This window comes from Mya arenaria, chromosome 6 (assembly GCF_026914265.1).
Source record: "Mya arenaria isolate MELC-2E11 chromosome 6, ASM2691426v1".
Taxonomy (NCBI): domain Eukaryota; kingdom Metazoa; phylum Mollusca; class Bivalvia; order Myida; family Myidae; genus Mya; species Mya arenaria.
In genome coordinates, this window is record NC_069127.1 from 33,888,385 (window position 1) to 33,913,598 (window position 25,214).

The window sequence follows — 25,214 nt, forward strand, 5'->3', positions numbered from 1 at the left end:
GGCTCAACTCTGCGTTGCTCAATGTTTCTTTATAGAAACACTTAAATCAGCAATGGCTAAACTCTGAGGTTCTCAATGTTTCTATATAGAAGCACTTCGGTCAGCTATGGTTCAACACTGAGGTGGTCAATGTTTCTATAAAGAAGCACTTTGGTCAGCAATGGCTCAACACTGAGGTGGTCAATGTTTCTATATAGAAGCACTTAGGTCAGCAATGGCTCAACACTGAGGTGCTCAATGTGTCTATATAGAAGCACTTAGGTCAGTTATTGCTCAACTCTGAGGTGCTCAATGTTTTTTTATAAAAGCACTTTGGTCAGCAATGGCTCAACTCTGAGGTGCTCAATGTTTCTTTATAGAAGCACTTAAATCAGCAATGGCTAAACTCTGAGGTTCTCAATGTTTCTATATAGAAGCACTTCGGTCAGCTATGGTTCAACACTGAGGTGGTCAATGTTTCTATAAAGAAGCACTTAGGTCAGCTATGGTGCAACTCTGAGGTGCTCAATGTTTCTATATAGAAGCACTTAGGTCAGCAATTGCTCAACTCTGAGGTGGTCAATGTTTCTATAAAGAAGCACTTTGGTCAGCTATTGCTCAACTCTGAGGTGGTCAATGTTTCTATAAAGAAGCACTTAGGTCAGCTATTGCTCAACTCTGAGGTGGTCAATGTTTCTATATAGAAGCACTTAGGTCAGCAATGGCTCAACACTGAAGTGATCAATGTTTCTATGTAGAAGCACTTAGGTCAGTTATGGCGCAACACTGAGGTGATTATTGTGTTTACATACTTACATACCAAGTATTTTTTAAGGTTTGGCTTAACCCTGGGGGATTCATCATCATCATCATCATCATCATCATCATCATCATCATCATCATCATCATCATCATCATCATCATCATCATCATCATCATCATCATCATCATCATCATCATCATCACCACCGCCATCATCATCATCATCATCATCATCATCATCATCATCATCATCATCATCATCATCATCATCATCATCATCATCATCATCATCATCATCATCATCATCATCATCATCATCATCATCATCATCACCACAACCACCACCACCACCATCATCATCATCACCACCACCACCTCCACCACCACCACCATCATCATCATCATCATCATCATCATCATCATCACCATCATCATCACCACCACCACCACCACCACCACCATCATCATCATCATAATTATCATCATTGTCAGCCGCAGCAGCAGCAGCAGCATAACAAAAGAAAAACGCATAACAAAAGAAAAACACATAACAAATTATATAAATTTATTAATACAATAACATAGATTTTAAGCATTATTGCTTAAACAACCTTATATTGCACATAAATGTAAAAATGCTTGATAAAACTTGTATAGTATCACTATCAAAATACCCGTGAATAAATAATGGCATAGCTCAAATAAACAAAACTACTATCAAACATATCAGGAATACAATATGTTGCATGATTAATACATGGTTATAAATATAAAAACATTCATGTGATATATATTCCTTACAGAACGACGAATATATGTACATCACATTTGCAAACATGAAAAATGTGTGTCAAAATCATATTTACATACTGCACTTTAAGTACATTAACATTCCGAATTTCATCCATAAAATTGTATTTAACATACATGTATCTATAACTGATAACTAAAGTTGAATATAAGATTACCACCATTGCAGTAGGTATTTAACTAAGCTTTTTAGTCAGACCTAGGTCTATTTCAGGGGATCTATAAATTGACTTTCGGGGAGGCGTCACTTGGGGGCACAGTCTTTTTCGCATTCGTCCACACCTCTTGACCGAATATAAAATTGTTTAAAATGTTGGTAGGGGGATTTCGGGGTTCCCCCTTTAACACTTTAATCATTTGTTGTCCAAAGCGTCCATTTGGAGCGTTTTTTCTAATAGTATTTCTTCGATATTGACATTAAAAGTAAACGTGGATGATTTTAGAGGGGGGGGGGAGAGAGGGGGGGGGGGGAGGTGACGCGCAAAACCGAAAGTGTATAAATGTTCAATGTACAGAATATAGCTGTTTCCATTTGATTGAAAAAAATATTTAGATTAATCACTAACAACAGATTTTTACACATAATTATATCATCGTCGGTGACCAACAACTGACACATTCCGCTAACTATTTTCATCTGAGAGTAACTCAAATGGTCTCCTGTGGGTATTCGACGACTTAACTTGGAAAGAAGTAAATATGTCTACTGTAGTAATATTACAAACAAAATCTGGATCTATGTCTAGAAAAATTACATAATAACTTTAAGGTATCACATACACAAAAATGTAAATGTTAAATGTCTGCTGAACCCATACAAATATTTAAAAGGTTTACGTGCAGAAAAAGAAAGTGTTCTGGCCTTCAACGATTGAAAAAGTAAGTCATTTTTAATACCCAACCAATGAACACACTTTCATCATTTTACGTATAATGTACTTGTGATCATTCGTTTAACATATTAAGGCATCAGTGATCAAATGAGATATGGGGTCACTAGGCATTGAAGTTTAACATTCAGATATCAGTGAACTTGTTTACCTCCGGGTCGGATTCATAAATACAAAAAACACACAGAAATTTAACTAAACATTGAATATAACTAAAATACAGCGAATATACATAAAGCACTCTGTCAAACTTGATAAATCTGTTACAATATTAAACATTGCGGAAGACAAGTAGATACCATTTTATGTTCCAAGATGAAATGTTTTTAATGTTTAATGTATAATAATGTTGTCTAAGTCTCTTTAATTTACTTTTCAACTTTTGGCACATGACTGCCGACCATTGATGTGTAATTTAAATGAAATTAAAACTAGGATGTAAGATTAAATTTCTAGAGGATAGAGAAAAAACATAACCTGTAATATTACTTTCGTAAAGTTTAAATCGAAAGACATTTCATATTTAAACATTCACGTTGATACAAACGTATGAAATAGAAACATCCACAACATTTAATAGAATGTACTTATGACAGATCCGAATACTTAAGTTAATGTTAAAACATAGGGATAATACAAAGTAAAAATGTTATATTTAAAAATAATAATTTTCCGAATATGAAAACATTTAAATCGGTATCAGTTTTATCAGAACAAAACTGAACACAACAGAATCAGTGTGTGTATACCACGTGATAAATTACGTCATATATGCTACGTCAGACGGCATACATTTGCTTAAAATGAAGACTTAAATCAACGATAACTTTTCATTTACCACACCATTTTAAATGAAACAAAGGGCAGTCTATATGCCTCTTAAAGAGCGCCGCGTTTGTATCATTTCCGAAATTTCATGAGTTCATTAAACACTTCGACAACCTGTTTCCAAAATGATGTTTTGACAGTGCTCCGTCAGACGGCCGTATTGTGAAAAGGTTTGTCGAAGTGTTTTAAGAAACTAAACTCGCAATCAAATTTTGGTAAAAGACCGAAGATGGGACGTAGACTGCGTTATGTTTCATTTAAAATGGTAAAGAAATAGTGAAGTTATCTTTGTTTAAAGTCTTCTTTTTTTTAAACAAAATATTGCCTTCCGACGTAGTATTTATGACGCAATTTATCACGTGGTTTACACACACTGAAAATGCTTAACGTAACTTAAGAACAACATTAACAGCTCATAATACACTGTGTGTTTATTTACAGAAAGTTTAAATTACATGTTACAGCAATAATACACCTGAGAAAACTGCACACACTATGTATAAAGGGACTCATTCAAGGATTTTATATTGGCAACGACGTTTATAAACTTAGTTGAAATGGAGTCATGTTTTTGTAAGATATATAAATGAGCAAACACGGAACATTCAACGTTAGATTCTCATTTGAACATAATTTGATCGACGCAAGCCTTGAATAATTATCAAAAGCGTGATAAAGGCTTTAGGCAAAACATGCTACGTTTTTCAACTTTACTAATTACTATTTAAAATAGATGCCGAAATTTCTTTTATCATTAAGTCAAGCGTTTTCATTCGCATTTTTCCCATGTCTGACTCTATAAAACGTGAATGAGTTCCTTTAATGCTATATTTATGCGCAAATACATTGACTAATTTTAAAACACATACAACAATCGTAGAAATAAATCGTAAAAATACAAGCATACGAACATCTATACTAATATTCACTTTTTTGGTACCATCTGTTCCAAACATTACATAATTAAAAGAGTGAAATGTAACATAAATAAATGTTCTATGCAAATATGAAACACACACACAAAATAAATATCCTTATGTTCTATTTAATTTACTATGAATCTAATGCAACTGCTACACACTTCTTAAGATATGAAAGTTGTTTGGAATGCAATCTTATTTCATGATCGACAGAACATTACACAACATTAGTTCTGAGGGATATCGAGATATCAACGAACTAAAATGCTCAGCATGTCTTAGTTTGTTTACTATCATTATACACACAGAATGGTGACATTTAACTCTAATTATCGGCCCTTTGATAAATGTTCAGCTTATTTACAACGGAATACGACTAGGACGACACGGATCTATTTAAAAAAAAAATGTTTTTCTTATGGCATGTATGTTAAGATTATCACTGGACAGCAACTTTGCTTGATGTTGTGTATGAATGAGATATGGTAAAACACATTGGATGATGTTTCGTTGACTTCGACATAATTAAAATCGATGATTATCTGTGTACGTTTAGACTGCAGTTTTCAGATTCGAGTACTTTTTAGTATCAAATAAAGTTGTTTGGTTTACAGTCGCGACTATCTTCTAGATATCATTACTTAAAAGAGCTGTTTGATTTTAAGGTTCTTTAGTCGATGTGAAGTCATTCAGCAGAACTATGCACAGTACGCATACAGTACACAGAACATTTCATCTTCTCTAAAACATATATGGCGGAACATAGCACGTTGAACTAATGTTATTTTTTGTTATCATATGCTAAAATAAAGATTTTTGTATCCTGTAAATTATGTAATTCCTTACCCAGTATTTCATGTTCTCTTATAAATTGTGGAGTCATACGTTTCTACTTTTGACTTCAGTTGTAATACCTTTAGTACAACTGGGTTTTCCAATGTAATATCTTTGCCCAAATAAGTTATATCGGAACTATTTTCCGACTGTATAGTATGTATTTCAAATTCATTTACTTTCCAATGCTGTCGCAAACAATCAATCGCCAATTTAACTTCCTCAACTGTTGACCCTAGAACAGGACAATGAGAAAAACTGATCTCTGATATATGTTGCCCAACAGACATTTTGTCCATTCCTTCTGTAGTATTGTCGGGGGCTCGAATAGGCTTCGTACATTTTTTTAATGATACAAGATTCTCAGCTGTCAATATTTTTACCTCTTCAAACTCAATCTTCTCCACAACAATCTTCATAATAAAATCAAGAACGTGTGTGTCTAGACACATAAAGCGAAACTTGACTAATTTAAACATCTCACCTGGGTGTCGACTTAGAGTTAATGAATGTAGTATTTCAGTGGATAAGTTTTCAAACCATATTCTTCTACACGCACAACTGCATTCAGATATACATTGTAATACATTGTTGCAAACTTTTGTTTGTGCACCAAATAATCGAATCTCTTCTAAATGCGGAAGACCCAAAGTCCCAATCTGTACAGGACGATCTGTTCGGATTGTTTGTAAATGAACACATTCAGATAAGTCTACGGTTTGAATATTCGTTGTATTCACTACGCTTAGCATCGTAAGTTTGCTATAGAACTGCGACCCGCCAACAAAGGATACCTGCATGGGCGGTATCTCTTGTATCAGTTCTGGTTTCTCGTAAACCCAGAACTCCTCTATGGAAGACGGGTTGATGGTGACGTGTGTAAGGCGGCTGTTGTGTATAGTTACCTTAGAGAGATGTCTGAGACCACTCAGATCCAGGTGTGTATCTGTAGGAAATTGTAATGTGTCAAGTCGCAGTTCCTGTAGTGCATTACAGCATTGTATGTTGTATATGATGCAATTACCAGTCTGATTTTCAGTTGAGGATTTTTCTATAATTAATTTATATAGCTCTTGACAAATTGACAAATCAAGGGGAACACCCATGGTAACGTGCACTAAACTGAGTTCTCGTAGACTGTTAGAGAACTGCGACCCGCCAACAAAGGATACCTGCATGGGCGGTTTCTCTTGTATCAGTTCTGGTTTCACGTAAACCCAGAACTCCTCTATGGAAGACGGGTTGATGGTGACGTGTGTAAGGCGGCTGTTCAGTATAGTTATCTTAGAGAGATGTCTGAGACCGCTCAGATCCAGGTGTGTATCTGTAGGGAATTGTAATGTGTCAAGTTGCAGTTCCTGTAGTGCATTACAGCATTGCATGTTGTATATGATGCAATTACCAGTCTGATTTTCAGTTGAGGAATTTTCTATAATTAATTTATATAGCTCTTGACAATTTGACAAATCAAGGGGAACATCCATGGTAACGTGCACTAAACTGAGTTCTCGTAGACTGTTAGAGAACTGCGACCCACAAACAAAGGATACCTGCATGGGCGGTATCTCTTGTATCAGTTCTGGTTTCAAGTAAACCCAGAACTTCTCTATGGAAGACGGGTTGATGGTGACGTGTGTAAGGCGGCTGTTCTGTATAGTTACCTTAGAGAGATGTCTGAGACCACTCAGATCCAGGTGTGTATCTGTAGGAAATTGTAATGTGTCAAGTCGCAGTTCCTGTAGTGCATTACAGCATTGTATGTTGTATATGATGCAATTACCAGTCTGATTTTCAGTTGAGGATTTTTCTATAATTAATTTATATAGCTCTTGACAATTTGACAAATCAAGGGGAACACCCATGGTAACGTGCACTAAACTGAGTTCTCGTAGACTGTTAGAGAACTGCGACCCGCCAACAAAGGATACCTGCATGGGCGGTATCTCTTGTATCAGTTCTGGTTTCTCGTAAACCCAGAACTTCTCTATGGAAGACGGGTTGATGGTGACGTGTGTAAGGCGGCTGTTCTGTATAGTTACCTTAGAGAGATGTCTGAGACCACTCAGATCCAGGTGTGTATCTGTAGGAAATTGTAATGTGTCAAGTCGCAGTTCCTGTAGTGCATTACAGCATTGTATGTTGTATATGATGCAATTACCAGTCTGATTTTCAGTTGAGGATTTTTCTATAATTAATTTATATAGCTCTTGACAATTTGACAAATCAAGGAGAACACCCATGGTAACGTGCACTAAACTGAGTTCTCGTAGACTGTTAGAGAACTGCGACCCGCCAACAAAGGATACCTGCATGGGCGGTATCTCTTGTATCAGCTCTGGCTTCAAGTCAACCCAGAACTCCTCTATGGAAGACGGGTTGATGGTGACGTGTGTAAGGCGGCTGTGCTGTATATATACCTTAGAGAGATGTCTGAGACCGCTCAGATCCAGGTGTGTATCTGTAGGGAATTGGTATGTGTCAAGTTGCAGTTCCTGTAGTGCATTACAGCATTGCATGTTGTATATGATGCAATTACCAGTCTGATTTTCAGTTGAGGAATTTTCTATAATTAATTTATATAGCTCTTGACAATTTGACAAATCAAAGGGAACATCCATGGTAACGTGCACTAAACTGAGTTTTCGTAGACTGTTAGAGAACTGCGACCCACAAACAAAGGATACCTGCATGGGCGGTATCTCTTGTATCAGTTCTGGTTTCAAGTAAACCCAGAACTCCTCTATGGAAGACGGGTTGATGGTGACGTGTGTAAGGCGGCTGTGCTGTATATATACCTTAGAGAGATGTCTGAGACCGCTCAGATCCAGGTGTGTATCTGTAGGGAATTGTAATGTGTCAAGTCGCAGTTCCTGTAGTGCATTACAACATTGCATGTTGTATTTGATGCAATTACCAGTCTGATTTTCAGTTGAGGAATTTCCTATAATTAATTCATATAGCTCTTGACAAATTGACAAATCAAGGGGAACACCCATGGTAACGTGCACTAAACTGAGGTTTCGTAGACTGTTAGAGAACTGCGACCCGCCAACAAAGGATACCTGCATGGGCGGTATCTCTTGTATCAGTTCTGGTTTCACGTAAACCCAGAACTGCTCTATGGAAGACGGGTTGATGGTGACGTGTGTAAGGCGGCTGTTGTGTATAGTTACCTTAGAGAGATGTCTGAGACCGCTCAGATCCAGGTGTGTATCTGTAGGGAATTGGTATGTGTCAAGTTGCAGTTCCTGTAGTGCATTACAGCATTGTATGTTGTATATGATGCAATTACCAGTCTGATTTTCAGTTGAGGAATTGACTATAGTTAATTTATATAGCTCTTGACAATTTGACAAATCAAGGGGAACATCCATGGTAACGTGCACTAAACTGAGTTTTCGTAGACTGTTAGAGAACTGCGACCCACAAACAAAGGATACCTGCATGGGCGGTATCTCTTGTATCAGTTCTGGTTTCAAGTAAACCCAGAACTCCTCTATGGAAGACGGGTTGATGGTGACGTGTGTAAGGCGGCTGTGCTGTATATATACCTTAGAGAGATGTCTGAGACCGCTCAGATCCAGGTGTGTATCTGTAGGAAATTGTAATGTGTCAAGTCGCAGTTCCTGTAGTGCATTACAGCATTGCATGTTGTATATGATGCAATTACCAGTCTGATTTTCAGTTGAGGAATTGCTTATAATTAATTCATATAGCTCTTGACAAATTGACAAATCAAGGGGAACACCCATGGTAACGTGCACTAAACTGAGTTTTCGTAGACTGTTAGAGAACTGCGACCCGCCAACAAAGGATACCTGCATGGGCGGTATCTCTTGTATCAGTTCTGGTTTCACGTAAACCCAGAACTGCTCTATGGAAGACGGGTTGATGGTGACGTGTGTAAGGCGGCTGTTCAGTATAGTTACCTTAGAGAGATGTCTGAGACCGCTCAGATCCAGGTGTGTATCTGTAGGGAATTGGTATGTGTCAAGTTGCAGTTCCCGTAGTGCATTACAGCATTGCATGTTGTATATGATGCAATTACCAGTCTGATTTTCAGTTGAGGATTTTTCTATAATTAATTTATATAGCTCTTGACAATTTGACAAATCAAGGGGAACACCCATGGTAACGTGCACTAAACTGAGTTCTCGTAGACTGTTAGAGAACTGCGACCCGCCAACAAAGGATACCTGCATGGGCGGTATCTCTTGTATCAGTTCTGGCTTCAAGTCAACCCAGAACTCCTCTATGGAAGACGGGTTGATGGTGACGTGTGTAAGGCGGCTGTTGTGTATAGTTACCTTAGAGAGATGTCTGAGACCACTCAGATCCAGGTGTGTATCTGTAGAGAATTGTAATGTGTCAAGTATCAGTTCCTGTAGTGCATTACAGCATTGTATGTTGTATATGATGCAATTACCAGTCTGATTTTCAGTTGAGGAATTGACTATAGTTAATTTATATAGCTCTTGACAATTTGACAAATCAAGGGGAACATCCATGGTAACGTGCCCTAAACTGAGTTTTCGTAGACTGTTAGAGAACTGCGACCCGCCAACAAAGGATACCTGCATGGGCGGTATCTCTTGTATCAGTTCTGGTTTCACGTAAACCCAGAACTGCTCTATGGAAGACGGGTTGATGGTGACTTGTGTAAGGCGGCTGTGCTGTATAATTACCTTAGAGAGATGTCTGAGACCGCTCAGATCCAGGTGTGTATCTGTAGGAAATTGTAATGTGTCAAGTCGCAGGTCATGTAGTGCATTACAGCATTGCATGTTGTATATGATGCAATTACCAGTCTGATTTTCAGTTGAGGAATTGTTTATAATTAATTGATATAGCTCTTGACAATTTGACAAATCAAGGGGAACATCCATGGTAACGTGCCCTAATCTGAGTTTTCGTAGACTGTTAGAGAACTGCGACCCGCCAACAAAGGATACCCGCATGGGCGGTATCTCTTGTATCAGTTCTGGTTTCACGTAAACCCAGAACTGCTCTATGGAAGACGGGTTGATGGTGACGTGTGTAAGGCGGCTGTCCTGTATAGTTACCTTAGAGAGATGTGCACATTTCGATAGGACGATGTGATCATCGTCGTTTAACGTAGCTTCGTTTAGCCATAAATGCGTCAATGAAGTTTGGAATAAGTTTGAATTATTTGCTATGGAAAGCGTATACTTGTTTATGAAAATTGTTTCCAACTTAATACTGTTTCCTTGCAAAAGTGCATGATCAGTGTCAATTCCTAAATCTGAGCCGATCTGTGCGTGTTTCAATGTAATTCGAGGCTTTTTTATTCCATTGTCGCAACATTCCTTGTAGGTCATTGTAATTGTAGATTGATAGTCTCTAAGTTCGGAATCGTAAAATCTGTCGCCTCTATCAAACAACCGTTTCTTTTCATTAAACATATCTAAACACTTGCAACCTTGTTCGTAGTTCATGACACATAAAAATGACAATATATCGGGTGTCATAACAGATTCAAATTTGTTTATAAACATTTTCCATAAATTATTATGAAAATCCAGAGAAGATAGAAATACACAGGCAAGCATCTCTTTATAAGTTTGATGTATAAATGTGTACAGCATGCTTTCTCCTGATATCGTTTTCAAGCTTGTTATCGAAAGAATTCCAGATTTGAGAAGAACCGTCTTTTCCTCATTCTTCAATATTCGCATTTGGTGTTCTTCTATCAAAGAATTATCATCGTCTACGAGTGAATAGGCTGCCAATTTTCCAATACCGTTTATTAGTACTGCTAATCCACTGCATGTGTAATTTCTATCATCAAAGCATTCGGGGAGGGTATGTGTTCGATCATCGCTCTTATATAGCTCACTCAAACCTTGTACGAGTGACTTGTCCTTTTTCTCGACTCTTCGAAACATCAGTTCTATCATATTTGCGTATATATGCGACCTTGTCTTACCAAAGAACGTCAAATCCTTTTTACGAGATTTTGACGTTGTACCGTAGTCTGGACATGTACTATCCACGGCTGTATTCACAATACATGCTATATTCTGACTGCGTTTCTCGTGATAAACACATAACAACTGCGAGGCTAACATTGGATTTTGGAGAAATGGTTCCAAATGTTGTTTTTTAATAGCAGATAAGAAATCTCCGGCATTATATGAGGTGCTAAAATGCTTGTTCAAACAATTGTTCAAATGATCAACAAGTTGCTCGGACACACCCCGGCTAATAACGTTAATCTGTGCATGTGTATAGATACCTGTACTGGGCATATCTATATTTGCAAGTTTCCACGGACGTGATGTAATGAGAACAGTATACTTTCTATTTGTTGCTAAGGGACTAATACTAGGAATGTCACATTCATCTAATCCGTCTAAAATTACCAAACCCGTTTCGTTCGATAACAAATCACAAAAAGCCTTGTTATCCCTTGTCAATTCTGTGTCAACTAATTCTGTATGAGAAAAAAATATATCCTCTAGTTTAACGCATTTGTTTCCTCGTAACTGGATGCAAAATAAATATGTAAACTCAGCTAAATATGCAATGTCACTGAACACGTTTTGAGAGTGACTAAACTTCGCTAACGGATTGGTCTTTCCCTCTTGTACCGCGCACCATAACGTAACTAAAGACTTACAAAACGTTGTTTTTCCTACGCCGGCGTCTGCAGAAAGAATGATAATTCGGTTGGAGCTTAACATCTGTTCCAAACTTGTCAGAGGTTCTTCCGATGTAACGTATTTCTGTCTCGATTGAAGAATAACTCTGCTAATGTTTGGAGGAACATAGAAGTCCTCAAGTCCGAACACTCCAGATTCAACGAAGGGGCCAATCATGTACGTGCAGGTGTTGTCCCGGTGATACTTAATAAGGTTTTCTTTTAATTCTGAAACCAAATTTGAATTATTATGCTGCATTTATATATTGTTCGGCAAAACGCTTAATCAATATCTATTTATCACATGCATATCATTCTTAAGTTTCCAGTTTGATATAACTATCACTTCTCTCATGTGTAATATAGCAATATTACTATGATGGTAGCATGCAATTAAATTTGAATCACTAGTTGCGCAATTGGTAATATTGTAGCAAGTCATTCTATTTTTGTTTTTGTGACAAATATTTTGAATTAAGAAAATCGTCATCCATTTAAATCATTAAAACAAATATATAAATCTCTCATTCACTTCATTTTAACATTCATAAAACGTTCGTCACCGTCTGTTATTTTTAAACCGAAGAAGACGTCATGAAAATATTACAAACTTATGACATCATATAAATGAGTGTGACGTCATCATTTAAAGCCTAAAGAAGGTTTCGTAAAAATTGTAGTTTTATGTTGTGATTCTTAGTCAATATCATCTCAGTACCAATTCAACCTTTAAGCGATCGGACACACACACACACACACACACACACACACACACACACACACACACACACATGATGATAGATACGAAGGGTTTGTTGATGACACTACATGAGACAATATACCAAATATCAAAGCTTTGCGATTTCATAGAAAAAGAGTGAGATTTCAAAGATATTGTAACAAACTATTCAACATAATAAAGCAACTTGCATGGGCGAACAATATTACTTTTGACCCCAAGGGTTTAGCAGGAGAAGATTTTCATTAGGTTGAATTTCAAACTATCAAGTGTACCGGCCTTAAGGTTTCAAACAATTTTTAATCAGAAATAAGTTATCCAAAAGGTATAAAATGAGAATAACATGAGACGCGTTTATACAGCCGATAGATATATTGACGGAAAAACTAACGGATGGAAGTACAGCGTCATACAATAACACATCCCGTCTAAGGACGAGCGTCGTTTAAATCAAATATTACACCATTTTATTGATGAGATTAGGTGCCCTTATTTTGAGACTTCCAGCCAAAAAAATACACGCAAAACGCAATTCTATGTATTGTGACAATACGTACGATGCAAATGTGCATGTTTGGTGGCTATTGTCATTTAAGGATAGATTTTATACTTTTGATAAATTATTGAATTATTTCCGTTACTGATTCCTTAGAACACAGTATTGCAGTCTATGTCGGTAATCAATATTTGAAGCAATAAACATGCACTTCAAAGATCTACATGTATGACGTCACTGTTTATTTGGCCGAACTTGTGTAAATGGTGAACTTTATGATGCTATTTCATGTTAATGTTTTATAACCGATACGTTTGTTTATGCCTCAATCACACTTGCTTTACGACAAGGATACGGCGGCCCTATGCCCCAGAGATCGAAAGATACATCCGGTGGCAACAGAGGATCAATGCTAGCCTCAGGGTCACCCTACAGCGTATCCCTATATTTTACAAACCGTAGGGGTTGCCGTATGATAACAGCACTGAGTAATTACTTTCTTTTAATTCTAGGTTCGACGTAGCAGTTAGTCATACCGTAGAGCGGCTCCACGGCGACCCTACGTCGGGCAAACGGTGGATTTTCGTTTGTCCTGCGCCTTCCCTATGGTTTATTAAATTAATAAAAACTTCTGCGTACCCCCCAAAAATTGCGGTGGCCGCAGGCGCCCTATGGCAGTTTTAAGCCCGCCAACGGTGCCCGTAAGGTGGCCTTGCGGTATGTGGCACACCCTGCGGGCAACGCAAGGCTCCCGTAAGCTCGATGCACGTTATCCATACGGCCCCGTGGCATTTTATGCCGTGTGTGGAGAAGGTATATATACAAGTTGTATTTCTATCCGTCTGCCTTGGTATTTTTAAAAACATACGGTGTCCGCAGGGACGCCCTTAGGCGACAGTGCGTTATCAATTCAAAGGCAGTACGGTCGCCCCAGTTCACCACAATTTCAAAGTACGCCGTGCGGTTACCCTATCATTCATGACTGCTATAGCATGTGACCGTGGATTGCTGCTGCCTACCTTTAATTGCTATGAGTCGTAGATATTTAACAAATGTGACTGACGTATTAATCTATCAATAATACGGAGTGATAAATAGACCTACCCGATTTAAACCTGTCCATCCCAGAAGGTTCCATTTGTTTAAGTATGTCTTGCACCTTCACTTCCAGGTCATCAATTCGGCTCTGTAGTTCAAGTGTTTCTCGATTTGAATGGACAGGAAGCGTTCGCAGGTAATCAACCGAGTCCTTTATGGCCACCACAACCTCGGAGCGCTCTATGATAAGTTCGTCATTCTCCAACTGGTTATGATAAGACATATGCCATTAATGTTAACAATACAATATTGGAATACATACTGTGATTTTGTTTAATAATATAGTGCCTCAGCGACTGAAGCCTTCGAACAATAATGACACGAATGGGGTCCACAATCATACTGGTCACTTACCATGACGTAAATGGAGACCGCGATCAGCCTGATCACTTATCATGATGTGAATTTGGAGCCTCGATCAACTTGGCCACATACCATAACGATAATTGGAGTCTCGATCCGCCTGGTCACTTACCATGACATAACTGGGAAACTTGATCCGCTAGGCCACTTACCCTGACGCAAACTGGAGTCTCGATTACCATGACGTGAATAGCAGCCTTGATCAGCTTAATATTTTAGTATGAAGTGAATTTGAGCTTTGATCGGCCTTGTCACTAACCATGACGTGAATGGAAGGCTCGATTCTCATGGTCATTAACGCTGACAAGAACGGAGCCTCGAGCCACTTATTCATTTTCAATGACGTGAATTGGAGCCTTCATCCTTTTTGTCACTTACCATGACGCGAATTAAAGCCTTCATCCGCTTGGTTTTTTACCATGAAGTGAATTTGAGTTTTGGCCAGCTTAGTCACTTACTATGACGAAAATAGAAGTCTTGATCCGCTCGGTCATTTACCATGACATGAATTGGAGACTTGGCCCGCTTAATCACTTAGCATGACGGGAATAGGAGTCTTGATCCGCTCGTACATTTACCATGACATGAATTGGAGTCTTGGAACGCTTAGTCACTTACCATGACGGGAATAGGAGTCTTGATCCGCTCGGTCATTTACTATGACATGACTTGGAGTCTTGGCCTGCTCGGTCACTTACCATGACGTGAATTGGAGTCTTGGCCGCTCGGTCATTTACCATGACATGAATTGGAGTCTTGGCCCGCTTAGTCACTTACCATGACGGGAATAGGAGTCTTGATCCGCTCGGTCATTTACCATGACGTGAATGGGAGTCTTGATCCGCTCGGTCATTTACCATGACATGAATGGGAGTCTTGATCCGCTCGGTCATTTACCATGACGTAAATGGGAGTCTTGATCCGCTCGGTCATTTACCATGACGTGAATGGGAGTCTTGATCCGCTTGGTCATTTACCATGACATGAATGGGAGTCTTGGCCCGCTCGGTCACTTACCATGACGGGAATATGGAGTCTTGATCCGCAAGGTCATTAACCATGACGTGAATGGGAGTCTTGATCCGCTAGGTCATTTACCATGACATGAATAGGAGTCTTGGCCCGCTCGGTCACTTACCATGACGGGAATAGGAATCTTGATCCGCTCGGTCATTAACCATGACGTGAATGGGAGTCTTGATCCACTAGGTCATTTACCATGACGTGAATGGGAGTCGTGGCCCGCTAAGTCACTTACCATGACGGGAATAGGAATCTTGATCCGCTCGGTCATTAACCATGGCGTGGATGTGAGCCTTGGTTCGTTTGGTCATTTAAAATATCTTGAATTGGAACCTTGGCCGGCTTAGTCATTTACCATGCCTTAAATTGGAATCTTGATCCGCTCGGTCTTTTACCATAACGCGAATGTTAGCCTCTATCTTGTTTGCCACATCCCATGATGCAAAAGAGAGCCCCAATCCCCTTGGCCAGTTACCACGACGCGAATGGCAGCATTGCTATTTTTGGCCACTTACCATGACGCGAAAGGTTGCCTAGATCCGTATGACGCAAATTTGAGCATCGATCCGCCTAATCACTTACCATTACGCAAATGTGGTCCCTGATTCGCTTTGTCACTTACAATGACGCGAATGAGAGCATCGATATGCTTAGTCACTTTGTAGAGATTTTTTGTCAGCGTTTATCACAGTAATCCATTGCATTATAAAACTATGTCGTTCTTTATTGCCAAAATATGATCCCTTTATTGGTCAATTGAATGGGTAAATGACAACCAGCGTAGTGTAAATTATCATTTAATAACACGGGCAACCACTTATCTTAAACATAGCTACATTTGAAAAGTTGTATATGGTGTATTGCTTAAAAAAGACTCCACATAAATGCGCTAACTTCTTTCGTGGACGCCACAGACAACTCATCGCTTTTAGATATGTGTTATTAAATATTGATGAACGTGTTACCTGTTGCAATTGGTCTAGTGCGTCTTTTGCAAGGGGATTGTCATTCTTGAATGTTGGGTCAGAAAACAATGCTTTCAGATCAGACAGCCAGATTTTCAAGTCATCGTCAGTAACTTCCAATCCGGGCGCATGGCGAATATTCTTTCCGACATCGCGGACCTTTATGAAATAAAAAAGTAAATGCATCAATGGACGTAAGTCAAATGTATACTAGCTTAACTAGGCGTAAACAAAAGGTCTGTCGTGCATAATTAGAAGTAATCCAAAGGTATGACGCCCGTTAATTGACGAAAGCTAAATGGACGTAAAGTAAATCGAAAATAGACGTAAGGAAAAGTTATGAAGTGTGCACATGGACGTAATGTAAAGGTGCGACGTGCGTAAATGGACGAAGGTAAACAGTAATGTAACGCATTGAAGAGTGTAAATTGATGAAAGGTAACGCATTAAAGACTGTAAATGGACGTAAGTTAACGCATTGAAGAGTGTAAATGAATGTAAGGTAACGCATTGAAAAGTGTAAATGGACGTAAGGTAACGCATTGAAGAGTGTTAATTGACGTAAGGTAACTCATTGAAGAGTGTAAATGGACGTAAGGTAACGCATTGAAGAGTGTAAATGAATGTTAGGTAACGCATTGAATAGTGTAAATGGACGTAAGGTAACGCATTGAAGAGTGTAAATGGACGTAAGGTAACGCATTGAAGAGTGTAAATGGACTTAAAGTAACGCATTGAAGAGTGTAAATGGACGTACGGTAACGCATTGAAGTGTGTAAATGGACGTAAGGTAACGCATTGAAGGATGTAAATGGACGTAAGGTAACGCATTGAAGAGTGTAAATGGACGTAAGGTAACGCATTGAAGAGTGTAAATGGACGTAAGGTAACGCATTGAAGAGTGTAAATGGACTTAAAGTAACGCATTGAAGAGTGTAAATGGACGTACGGTAACGCATTGAAGTGTGTAAATGGACGTAAGGTAACGCATTGAAGATTGTAAATGGACGTTAGGTAACGCATTGAAGAGTGTAAATGGACGTAAGGTAACGCATTGAAGAGTGTAAATGGACGTAAGGTAACGCATTGAAGATTGTAAATAGACGTTAGGTAACGCATTGAAGAGTGTAAATGGACGTAAGGTGACGCATTGAAGATTGTAAATGGACGTAAGGTAACGCATTGAAGTGTGTAAATGGACGTTAGGTAACGCATTGAAAAGTGTAAATGGACGTAAGGTAACGCATTGAAGAGTGTAAATGGACGTAAGGTAACGCATTGAAGAGTGTAAATGGACGTAAGGTAACGCATTGAAGAGTGTAAATGGACGTAAGGTAACGCATTTAAATCGGTCGGTTGGATACCGTATGATACCATTTGATTGTCAGTATTTCGTCTAGGCTGGTAAGAAAATACCATACGATCGAAAAAATATAATAATCAATAATCCTCGTCTGGGAATCTTAAAACAATGACCGAAATGTTTGAATTCACTACGAATATGAATGAAACTTTGATTGTTACGAGAATAATGATAAATTATAAATAATTAAATAAGGTACGTAAATTAAATATCCGCGTTTGCTTGTTCTATTATTAACCTACATTCACATAAGAGAGCCTAAACATTTGACAAGAAAATCGACAAGAAAATTTTCTTCAAGCAAATTAACAAATTTAGTTGATAAATGACTGTTTCGCTAGAACATCATTATAGATTTGTAGAAATTGAAGTGCTGGATTTGTTCTAAAAACCGATCGCGTCTTATAAGGGAGTATTGTATACAAAAAATACAATTTCATGGGCAAAATTGGCGGGAAAATACGGTAGTCGAAGGCAAAGAAATGATTTCAGACATTAAACAAGCTGTTTTTTTCTGTTTTATTGTTTATGGAAAGCTTGGATATAATTGATTTGATGCAACAGAGTTTTGCATGAAATCGAAACTGTAAACAAAAAAAAACAATTTTTTTTTATCCCGACCGACCGACCGACCTTTTTTTTTTCGCCATGTTACCGGAAACACAGGTATTTTTTTTGGCCTTAAGATATGTATATTACATAGAAATAAAAGAGTATTTTAGTGACTTTGTGACAAAAGTAGTTGTCAAACGAAAACAAGGCACTAGTACCTAAAGTATTGTTTTACCAGCCGTAAACTTCATTTATCAACATTTTCATACGTAGATTTAATTTCAATCTTAGCGTATAAACGCCATCAGCTCATAATAAATGTGCTTCGTAAGCTTCTGATGAAGGTTTTGATCACTTTATTATTTAATAAGACAAAAACCTTATAGTCATTTTGACAATACTTGATTTTCATATAGAAAATTGTTCACTTCTTATTTAAGTTTTATATATGCATCCTTTGTTTTTCTGAATTTTGACTCGTGCATTTTATTCTCCATTTATCGGCACTGTTACTATAGTGGCACAAGCATAAAGGAAGCACACAAATTATTGAATAAACAAAAGTGTATTAAACTCATAACCACGGGTATATTTATGTACATTGAATCAAAATTTACGTAACTGCAGAACATGGTGATACCTAAAACATTTGAGTGGTCAACATATTTATCTGTCCAATGAGCATGCAGTATAAGTACTTCAAATTTGCATATTTATTTCAGTTTATCAGCAGTCCGCCGTTATTGATTTTGAACATGTCACTCGCGGGTCCGGGGGGAGGCATCCAGCGCGCGCCCACTCTTTAATCGCCCAAGAAATTAATTTACTATTTCGTACTAGAAATTTGAAATTGTTATTTTTCTCTTGGAGAAGTACACCCCCACCACAACCACCGCCGTGCACTTTAAACCAAAGAAATTCGGTTCGAAGTTAAAATTACAACCCAAGGTTACGCACCCTCTAACGCCAAATTCTGGAACCGCGCCTGCAGATGAACTGGTAGATATACAGTGTCTGACCAACTTAGTGGTTACTTTTTGTAGACCATTTAAATGTTAAAGCTTGTTCGTATGATCTTATTAGAAATAAATGATTCAGTCGTATCACACCAACTAGTTTTGTTCCTACTAAGTCGTCATATTACGTTACTGCAAAAAGTAATCATTATCTTATTTAAAAAGCAAATTACTAGTATGCATCACAAAACTATCCTATGAAAGCGTACATGATAATTTTTTGTCATAAAATCGCTGTCTGTGTATATAACGCATTATTTAGTTTGAAAGAGAAATGCTTTCATTGAAAAGATAAGGTAAATACTATATTCCCGGTTTTATTATATTAAATTGAACCAAATTTACACAATATATCTTCAGTATGCTATTGCTTAATTGAAGAAATATTGCTTTTGATCAAAACAGAAAATTCAGTGATATACTTTTGTAAATGGAAAAAATATTCAATGTGTTCATCGATTGTCCTATGTACATACAATAATAATAATAATAATAATAATAATAATAATAATAATAATAATAATAATGATAATAATTTTGTTAATAAATAAATAAATAATTATAATAATCTTTTGAAATAATCGTATTGACATTCCGTAATTAAGGAAAACAAATCACAAAGATGATATTCCGATGATAGTAAACGATTTGTTTAAAATATAAATAAGACATATGCTGCATACGGTATAACGAAGAATTTTGCTATAAGTATTAAATCTGATTTCAACTGCAACAAAGGATTATACCAAGGGCGGCTCTAGGATTTGACGTTGGGGGGGGGGGGGGGGCGTAACATAGGGGAGTATCAGGTTGCCCGGTTAGCGCATTGGTTAGCGGACTCGCTTCCCGGCCTAGGCGCATTTGAGTTTGGTTAGTGGTCACCTAGCCGGACAAGTGGGTTTTCTCAGGGTACTCCGGTATCTCCCACAACTGAAGACCACACTCTCGCGCAGCATCGTGCCAACGAGAGTGACTTAGTATAAGTAATCATATTTTTGTTCACAATCGTGAATGTTGTACAATATTAATGTTGAAAAGTTGTGCCCCATCCTCAGAACCGAATATTATTTGGTTTAAAGTGTTGGCAGGATGTGGGTATCAATTTCTAATCCAAAAAGGTGCATTTTGGCGTTTTTGATACCTTTTTCTCCTATATGGAAATAAAAACCAACATGCACTTTTAAAGTAAGATGACGAATTTTGTCCTAACTGGATGCTAGTTAGAACCAGCATTTTACTCGTCACAATCAGTACTATCATGATGTTTCAAGAAATTTACCGTTCGAACAGGAAAAGTTATTGTTTTAATTTAACATCTGCGCAAAAATTCACATAATATTTTCCATTTGTCCAAATTATTTCAATGCGTGTTTGAAATATTTTAATAAACTTTAACAAATCAATTTCATCACTTGTAAAAGAAAACAAACATGCGATTGATCGCGTTAGATCCAACTATTTTACCTCTCTCTCTCTATTTCATCCTCAAATTTTAAAGATCAGTCTAATACCAATTATCAATATATACTCAATGAGTTATAATAATTACTGTTTTAATGATTTTTTAAATATGTGAATTACATTTCATCTTCAATTCTTAAGATAAATTCAATACCAGTGTTAATACATGTACTTGAATTAAGTGATGAAATTGCGTGGTAACTATGACAATGGTGAAGTACAACATGTGTACATACCTTGGAGCAGATGTTCTGTAAATTGGACAGGTCAGCTGTAAAATACTGTTGAAATTCTTCGCAGTTAATGAAGACACTTATTATCCCGTTCAAGTCTGTACCGCTTTCATTGTCCACATTTGCGTAGCCATCTGGAGGCATAAAGCACTTGGCAATATCCCAAGCGTTTACACACCATTTCCTTGCATCGGTGTTCTTCCATGATGGATTCTTAAATCTGTGTGTCTGCTGTATGGCATTCCGGAGCGTATCACAAATGTTATTCGGGCATGGCCTTGTAGGAATGAAAAGTTTCGTGTTTGGATCCATATGAAATTTGCATTTTCCCAAATTGCAGACTTTATTTCGTGGATTACACGGTACAATTTCAGTTGTTTTGCAGCTATTGCAATTGCAACCTATATCGATACCTTTCTGGATTTTGTCGGTAACAGTGTTACGATAATCGTTACATTTTACTACAAGGCACGGACGAAAAACACGCCCCTTGTGAAAACGACATTGTCCTGCATTACATATGTTGTTGTTAGGGTCACACGGTATAACTTCAACAATTGAGCAATTCCCACAGAGGTCAGGAAAATGTTGTTTTAATGCTATTTTTAATTTTTCAACGCGAATGTCATCGCACACCTTACAAGCAAACGGTGCTAGTCCTCGTTTAGTAACGTTAACAACAACTGACCCCTTAAGCCAGTTCCGGCTTCCGGGTGTGGAAAACTGATTTTTATAATCATCCATTGTTAAATATATTCGGGTAATTAAAGTGACAACATTTTCCTAAATATTATATGATTGAAATCTGCCTTTCAGCAATCGTTGAGCACTTATAAGTATTCCGAAACACCAACAAAAGTTAAAACCATCCAAAATGGCATTGAACTATTTCAAAACAGTATATATTTTCAAATTATTTTCAAATACCTGTTGGAGTCGTTAAAGTGTTTGACCAGATTGTGTTAAGATCCCAATTTAATGATACACTCTATCACACGTTTTCCAAAATTCCAGAACGAAATTGTAATTGAAATAAGTATTATTTATTTAATTACCTCAATAAAGGATGAATCTTTACCCCCAAGTCATATTCTTTTCAAGCATTTCAGGCACCGAAATGATTATGTTAAAACACTTACAAATATATCCGATCTCTATGGAGGTTCGTTGTGAATGGTGAAATTCAAAACATGTTTTGTATTTAACCAATACTCAAGATCACTTTCAGATGGCGTGATTTTCAAATACGGCGACCTTCATTTATCGATATCACTGATCAGCCAGTAAATTTTTAAATTTAGAAATACGGTCACATATTGTTTTTGCCAAAATTTCGACGTATTGAAACCATTAACTAAATATATCAAATATCTCAGATTAATACAATAGCCTTTTTCAAAACATTTGTAAAACAAGGAACACGAGATAATAACAAGTGTCGAGTCACTTAAACTTGCACAGCTTTTTGTTATTGGTTGTATTGTCATCGTACGAATATAAAAATATTTCCTTGTATTTTGCTCTTAAGTGATTTTATTCAATTAAATCGGTTTGCTTTTTGTAAGTACGACTTAACACCGACGTAAATAAGATCACTTTAATTTGTAGATCCTAAAGTATTCAATATGATCTGGGCTCCCGGTATAAGTTTGATTTACACCCACTTGTATCACACTTCGATAACTTTCCCTTAGACAAGTGCACACTACATAGCTCCTACATTTGAAAGTCTATCTTGTCTTTTACCATTATGGTTTACTGTGTGCGTGTTAAGTCAACGCAATCATTGACTTAGAGTGAAAGTTTCTATCGTGTTATGCGTATGTTATAAACGACTGAATTTATATTGATATATAGTGGTATTGATATAATATTTGTATTTGTACTTTTATGTGTAGCTATCCGTACATGTTAAACTTGCAGTTGGTCTTAACAGTCGCTTGCGAAACTCATGTATTCAAGTGATCGAGGAGGCTGACAAACACTCGCAAAAAATATGGGTGTGTTTAAACATTTTTTTGGATCCTATAGTCATTTCTTAAATACTGACAACAAATTTAAAATCGAAGGAAATCAGTAGCAAATGGGTATATACTTTTACTTTGAGTACAGGTAATTGCAATGCAGGTAACACACTCGGTTTATAGAACCTTAAACTGCACGATGCAACATAAACATGACTAATTATTACATTGCTTTTGGTTTATCTTTGTTTGACACGTTAATTTTGTAATATAATTATATATTGTATCTTTATTTTTGTACATGGGCCATGGCCTTCTGATATTTTTTTAGATACATCTGGAATTCTATCACAATCTTTTCCAGGTCTGAAGGCAAACTGTGTACAAAAAAGGAACGTCTTCTTTTAACAATTCCGTTTTATTGGAACCAAACCCGAACTGAATATATCAGTACTGTATGTAAGTTCAACAGACGGATGCCAAGCAAACGTCCATATAAGTAACCTATATAAGGACAAGGTCATTATAATATGCAACAGATGACTGTGATTCAAAATGGACTTAAAATAATATATTGTAATTGCTCAATGCATAGTTGAAAATAGTTTTCCTTTTTGTATTATCATATTTTTTAAATACTTTATTTCGTTTCAGCATTTTGTATTGAGGAGGTCCTTTTTGTTTTAAATTACTTATGTTTTCTCTAGATCAGACATCTAAGTGCAATAAAGAAGTATCTGACACATTTGAACGTGTGGAAACCTTTAAAGCAGAGGTGACCGTGACACCCACCAAACTATGTATGAAAAGCATACTAGGACTACTACGTAAAAACACCGATATTCTGCTGAATTGCCATTCAGTCAAAGTATGCATGTACTAAGTTTTGATTTTAGGTCATGTTTGTTTGCCAAAAAACGACATGTTAATGTCCCTGGCTAAAGTTAAGGTCGCAGAACAATTACATTCTAAAATTAGATTATGTCGGTAATAGTGACTTTAATGGGATTTTAAGTAATTAATAAGAGTGCACAGACTGTTATGTGTTAAATCTGCCTGTAGGATTAGGAATCTTTAAAACAAAGTGGAATTTAGTACGATTAATAGAACAACGATTAATGCACTAAAATTCAACAGGATTCGATTACCGATTGCGCTAATATATTCATCAATCTGAAAAGACGTCTTAAGACCTCTTCACTGACTCGCAGTAATTTAATCCGTGATTCGGGCGTATCTATGAGTTCATTATCAAAAAGATTTGAAATTTAATATTGCAATTAATGGAAACCTGTCAAAATATGATTTCGGAATTTAAAGAGACGTATTCAAAACAGTTAAGTAGACAATAGCTGAATAACATTCCTGTTTTTGACTGCAATAATTCTGACATTGAATATTCCCGAAAGTTCGATCCAAAATTTTAAACAAAGAGAATTCCATACAAGAGTTAGAGTACATTCCTATTTAAGACCGCAATAACTCTGACATGGAATCTTACCGAATATTTCGTACGATCCACTATTTCAAACAAAGAGAATTCCATACATGAGATAACATGGAATATTCCCGAAAGGTGCGTACGATCTCATATTTCAAACAAAAATAATTCCATACAGTGTTGGTGTAATATATTTCTCTGTTAGACTGCAATAGCCCTGATATGTTAATACCGGGGGTAAGATCTTTTAAATACAAAGAGGATGTTATGATATGACTCTTTTCTGCTGGCATGTTTCACTTCGAGTTAAAAATTAAACACACATCTGTTGAGAGTAGAGGTCGAGACAGATTCATTTTTATACTACGAACGAGACGTGATACAGTTCGTCATAAAAATGTCATATCATAATATTCCTTTAATTTCAGTCCTCCTTTGATTGTTATAACTTACTGTGATTTATTTTAACCAAAGAAACTTCACTTTTATTCAGGAGACCATCAGAGAAAAATTTGACGAGCCATGGCATCGGAGAGTAGAAGTTGCATGCATGCTTTATGTTAACATAGATGTGTTAATAATCTGAAACTGCCCCATGACATCCGAGATTTTGCCCCTCACTTAAAAAAACATTATATCTTTGTCGGTTTTAGGTTTAAAATAACCAAACTTGTATACAATTGAAACATTAGCCGTGGCCTTTTATTGACACTTACTTTATGCAACTTCACTAGTTTGCATACTCATGAATAAAAATGAGATCAACCGTTAAATGGCAAAGTTTTGTTAAAGAATACCGTGTATGCCTTTGTTTTG

General features: G+C 37.0%; 2 protein-coding genes across 8 annotated transcripts in view; both read right to left on the reverse strand.

The window, feature by feature from the left end:
- The window catches only part of LOC128238707 (DNA-directed RNA polymerase I subunit RPA1-like), a 41,262-nt gene extending 27,124 nt beyond the window's left edge, over positions 1–14,138 (reverse strand). For both annotated transcript variants that reach the window (XM_052954880.1, XM_052954878.1), the window contains exon 1: positions 14,024–14,138. The gene's annotated coding sequence lies outside the window, so the exon portion shown is untranslated. The remainder of the gene's footprint in view (positions 1–14,023) is intronic.
- LOC128238705 (DNA-directed RNA polymerase I subunit RPA1-like) overlaps positions 1–25,214 on the reverse strand; it is a 207,064-nt gene that overhangs the window by 50,780 nt on the left and 131,070 nt on the right. The window lies entirely within an intron of this gene.